The following is a 6,320-nucleotide window of genomic DNA, read 5'->3' as shown; positions in this document are numbered from 1 at the left end:
TTTAGGTAACCGGGTCTGATCTTTAGACGATCGTTTAGGTAATTTCGCTCTCGCGCGCGATCGTTTCGTAAAAGCTATACGATCGTTTAGGTCGACTGCGCGTGTACATGATCGTTTAGGAAAACTTGAGCTATCGTGTAGGCTCTCGTTAACTATACGATGGATAGTGTACCAATCTGAAGCGATTGTCCGATATCTCTGCAAAAATGAAAACTATTTTCATTTTCTCCTTCAGTTATGAAAACTGAATGCAACCTCCCACTTTCACATACGGTTATGGAGAAAATCACCAACAATTATCTCATAATTGTTTAATTATAAATAAATATAATCATTTTATATTTATAACCTATAGTTTTAATATCACATCATATGTAACATATAAACCATAGTCATTTTCTCCTTCACTAGATATAAATCATATTTATATCCTTTTCCTCCAATTAATGTATCTCATACATCATGTCAACTATATCATATATAATTGATCAGTTTAATCATATCATATATAATCAAACTCCCTCTTGTAAATTTGAACACTTTAAATTAACCCAAAAACTGATTCTCAACTTGAATCCATTAAGCTACCAAGGGGACCTTATGGACCTGTGGCTTGAAGTTCCAACGGTACGTGAATAGCTGACTAAACTCTTTAGCCATGAGATCCACCATCCGTTAACTACCAAGCACTCCACTAAAGACCAACAGCTTCACTCTTCTCACCAAAGATATTTTTCTGTATCCATCGAATATAACTAATCAACAGTACGATAACCCTTCACAGATGCTTGTAAGTACAGTTGGGCCAAATTACCGTTTTACCCCTGTAGTTACATCTAACTTCTTAAGTACCACTGATCCCTCTAATGAACAATACAACATAGTTCTACTATGTGTGGGCACCTCTCAGGCCATGAGAAGGTGTGTGACGCCACATCGTTCAAGCTCCAGAATCAATTCTTAAGGGAGCAATCTATCTACTTATCCCTACTTCAGGGAAGGAGTGAATTCCATCTTGTGTAGCTGAGTTCTCAGCTCCCAAATTAGACGAATCCTCAAAATGGTAGGTTTAAGCCAGCAATTTGGCTGTTCACACACATGCAAATCAAAGGACCGCCCTCAGAGGCAGAAGTTCCCAACTCACTCAGGATTGAGGACATGTTACCTATGGTCATCCTAGTGAAGTGAAGTCTCTGTCATGAACGACGTTATATAACGAGACTAAAACACTTCGTGGTCCGGTCTTATACAAATTCCTTTATATAGGACATCCCTGCTCACATGTCTCCACATGAATGATCAAGATCAGACCATCTGTAGCAAGTCACAACACTTGTAACTTTTCTACAAAGTGGGCCGCATCCATAGTGTCACCAGGATAAGGTTTCCTTCCTATATCTATATACTACAAACCATTTTGGTTATCACTTAAGGCATGATCTACCTGTATGTCTCTACATACATGCTTAAGTTACAATGACAACCAGGGATCTTAGTTTATTGGTTTGTGGTAAAACAAATAAAACATCACATGTTTCATAGACAATAGTGAATAAAATATCATATATTATTACATTATAAGCGTTTGTTCAATACAACGTTTATAAACTACAGGACCAAACGAGAGTTTAGGACATCACTCCAACACTAAAGGCCTCCCAGAGCTGATGATTATGATGATTATGTTATATTTCAATTTTAATTGAAAAGTTTTATGTAATTACTTGCTTGACTTTCTCAATTTTCAGCTACGCTTTTTAGTTCATGATCTCTTCGTTAAGCATGATTGATATGTATGTCTTTTACGTTTCAAAGGTTAGTCACTCACTGGGCTTCTAGCTCACCCTATTTAAATGTCTTTTCCATAGGTAGAGGTCACTCCCCAGAAGACGACTCTGTTGTTGCTCTACCACTCAAGACCAAAATGTTAAAAAGTCTAAATGTGGGTTATGTATAAAGTAGTACGCATGTATTATGTCATGTAGGGACTAATTAAGTGTGTTGGGCTTATTGCTTATGTAAGATGTACAAGTTGTATTATTGAAGAGTAATGTAGAACTCTGTTAATGATTATCATTTGCCTTAAGTTGATGATTGAGTATATATATGCATTTCAAGGTTCTAAGCTAGGTCAAGCAGGTTAGTAGGCAGTAAGTACCAGCAAGAGGGTTGGTAAATTTTGCGGTCACATCTCTTTACAGGTTTAAAGGGTAATCTGGAAAGGGGTGTGACAATAGGCAGCGTTGCAATGCTCCTCCAGAGCGTTTCAACGTTACGTGGTTTTACAAACATTGAACCTCAACGCACATGCAACACAATGTCAAGGCACCGCTGTGACTTCGCTTGATGCTCGACCAATTTGCACCGCAGCGTTGCAACGCTCTTCTAAGTGTTGCAATGCCGCGGTAGTTTTATGAAAGGATCATCTGGGTCAGCCGATTACAACACACCAAGTACACTCAATTTCGAGCGTCGTTGCCCTGTTCTAGTTCGGTTTTAGCCCCATTTTTCACCAGATTCTGTAATAATTTCTTCCCATTTGAACATGTTTTGTGGCTAAAAGGTAATAACTTAGCTTGGGTTCATTTCAATTCGATTCTTGAGACTTGTTATGTAATTCTGCGAGTTTATTATGAATTTATGAGAATTTATCTTGAGCATATTCTTCAATTGCCTTATATGGGATAATCTGACAAATTAGCTATGCATGTATAATTGACTGCTTTGATTGGCCCTAATTTGTAATCGTTAAGTAATCACCACCTAGAAGCAAGGGTTAAGTTAGTTTTTGTGTTAAATTGGGATTCCATTTAGCAAGCATTTACTTTTTAACTTAGATAAATCTCGCTCGAATAATTGGTTAAACGATGGAAATCAATTATCTGGCTTAGCTTTTCCTTAGATCTTAATGTCTGTCAATTGATTGATTGGTTGAGGATTTTCGCTTTTCCTTTAATTAACTTGATTTTATGGACTACCAGTTAGGATTATAACTGAGTACACTAAGTTTTAATTCAAACATTCTCATGTATCTTTTGATTAGTTTGCGATAGAACTGAAAAGAAATGAATTAAACTAGAATTATCCAAGCTAAGTATTTTGTTCAAATTGATTATTCACACATCCGTTTGCATCGTGCATTTTTTGTTTTCTTGCAGTTTACTTCACAATTTTCACAAACCCCCCTTTTTTTATTACTTCCTACAAGTGTTAATTCTCAAAGAATCCAAATCGACTCTCTGTGGTTCGACCCTGGACTTGCCGCCTATACTACTAGTTAGTATAAGCAGTCAGTTCAGTGAATATCATTTGCATAGGCACAAGTTCATGGACGACGGTGAATCTGACGGCTAACCAAATTGGCGTCGTTGCAAATGAGCCAACGGATTTCTTGATTCTTGAATCTTGTAGTGTTTATCCTTGCTAATCGATTTTTTCTTTTGGTATATGACCCACACTCCCAAAGGTTATAGACTGTTGTATTTTACAAAGACTTCCAAGCTAGAGCGGAGAATTAGAAGAGAAAGGAGACTGCAAGTTGCGCTTGATAGAGATATTTTTGTTGAAGACACATTCGGAGAAGAAAGTGTTCCTAAAAATCTACCAGTGATGGCTAAACGAGAAAAGACTCTCAAGGAGCTCGCAACACCAGACTTTACTCAGTAACCTTATTGCATTTCTTATCCTGAAACGATAGGTAATTTCGAGCTTAAATCTGGCTTAATTCCCTTACTTCCTGCATTTTCTTGTCTATAGGGTGAGGATCCGCACAAAAACTTGAAGGAATTCTATGTGGTGTACAATAGAATGAGACCTAATAGGGTGACTCAAGAGCAGATAAATATGAGAGTATTCCCTTTTTCGTTGAAGGGAGATGCCAAGGAGTGGCTCTACATTCTTCCGCCTAGGAGTAACACATCCTAGGAAGAGTTGCAGAGGCAGTTCTTGGAGAAGTTCTTCCTAGCATCTCGAGCTGCCAGTATTAGAAAAGAGATTTATAGCATTATGCAGTTCAATAGGGAGACCCTTCATGAATATTGGGAACGATTCAGAAAGACCTGTGCCATGTTTTCCCACCATCAGACTTAAGACCAGTTGTTGATCCAGTACTTTTATGAAGGACTGATGTAAACCGACAAAAGCAACATGGATGCAGCTGTAGGAGGAGCTTAGTCAATAAAACCCCGTTTAAGGCAATCAACCTAATAATTACTATGGCAGCAAATTCCCAACAGTTTGGAACCAGAGATGCAGTTAATGTCAAGTCCGCCAACGAGGTAAGTGAACTTAAGAAAGAAATATTTGACTTAGTTTTTGTTGTGAAGTAGCTGGCAAAAGTGGAGATTGGACAACCTACTACTATTTGCCGAGTATGTCATGAAATTGGCCATTCAGCTGACATTTGCCCAAGTGCTCTGCAAGGAGCAATGCCTAAGGTAAATGTTGTTAGAGGTTATAATTTCAACGGGCAATACAAACGACAGAACCCATTCAGTTAGACTTACAATCTTGGGTGGAGAGATCACCCAAACTTCAAATGGAGAGGACAAAATGAGCAGGCTCAGCCTAGTCACGGAGCGTCGTTTGATTCAAGAATGTCCTTAGAAGATATGGTTAAAAGTCTTGTTGATAATCACTTTAAATTTCAGAGTGCCATTGATGCTTTGGGGACCCAAGTCTCTCTACTGGTCACCTCGTTGAATAAATTAGAGACATAGCCTAGCAAACTTTCATCTCAGCCAAGATGAAATCATAAAGAAAATGTAAGGGCAATCATGTTGAGGAGTGACAGGGAGTTGGAGCCACCTACTGAGTCAAAGGAGCCAAAATTGGAAAGCCCAGAAACTTCTTCTTCAAATTCTACCGTCCTACCACCACAAAATAAACATGGAGTATCTTTTCACCCTTATCATCCTTTAGATGTGTACGTGCCTAAAGCGCCTTTTCCTTCTAGGCTTGCAAGGCCAAAAGAACCAATTGAAGACAAGGACAAGGAGCTTTTGGAGATTCAGAAGGGTGGAGATAAATATTCCTCTCCTCGATGCCGTCAAGCAAATTCCGAAATACGCCAAATTCCTAAAATAGCTTTGCGCAAGGAAGAAACAAGCTAAACAAAAGGAGAGAATGATGGTAAGACAATCTGTATCGCGATCCTCCAGAAAAATTTTCCTGAAAAACAAAAGGATCCAGGTATGTTTTCTCTCCCTTGCATCATAGGAAAAAAGAAAATTGATACGATCATGCTAGATTTGGGTGCATCAATAAATGTTATACCTTATTCAATTTATTAAGAATTAAAATTAAAAGACCTAACTGAACTGGAACGGTGATTCAATTAGCTAATAGGTCTTTTACACACCCATTATGAGTCATAGAGGATGTCTTAGTTCAGGTTAATGAATTGCTTTTTCCTGCTGACTTTTATGTTCTTAAAATGGAAAAGCCCAAATCTACCTCATCTGCATCAATCTTGCTTGTTTGGCCTTTTATGAAAACGAACAAGACTAAGATTGATGTGGATGAGGACACTTTGTCTGTTGAGTTTGATGAATTGCTTAAGTTTAATATTTTCGATGCTATGAAATCTTCCACCGTAGAACAAGTACAATTTTTGTGCCATATTAATATGTTTGACTCTCTTGAGCATGAGATTATATGGGACGTCTATGATGACGATAAGAATGACTCAGGAGATTTGATTTCACTTGGAGAGCTTGCCACTTTGTCTATGACAGAGCCAGTAGGTATGCCCTCTTATTCTGATGATGAAACTTCTGACAAGGTGCTTCCTTCTATTTTGTAGGCACCTAAATTGAGTTAAAGAAGCTTCCAGACCATCTTAAGTACGCCTATCTAGGGGAGGCTGTGACCTTACCTGTTATAATTTCAAAGAACCTGATTAAGGAACAAGAGAAACAATTGGTGGATGTCTTGCAGAAATACAAGTTGGCCATTGGATGGACATTGGCCGACATAAAAGGTATTAGCCCTGTTGTGTGCATGCATCTTATTTCTTTGGAATATGGAGCTAAGCCTTGTTGATAGCCCGAACGACGTTTGAATCCTGTCTTGAAAGAGGTAGTAATGAAAGAGGTCTTGAAACTCTTGAATGCAGGTATTATCTATACTATTCCTGATAGTGAGTGGGTTAGTCCTATTCATGTAGTGCCTAAGAAAATGGGTATTACTGTAGTAAAAAATGCTTAGGGAAGTCTAATTCCTGTTAGGGTATAGAATGGGTGGAGGATGTATATAGATTTTAGAAAATTAAATGTCGTAACTAGAAAGGACCACTTCCTCATTCCTTTTATCGATCAAAT

Source organism: Benincasa hispida, chromosome 3 (assembly GCF_009727055.1).
Source record: "Benincasa hispida cultivar B227 chromosome 3, ASM972705v1, whole genome shotgun sequence".
Taxonomy (NCBI): Eukaryota; Viridiplantae; Streptophyta; class Magnoliopsida; order Cucurbitales; family Cucurbitaceae; genus Benincasa; species Benincasa hispida.
Note: the sequence above shows the minus strand (reverse complement) of the source record.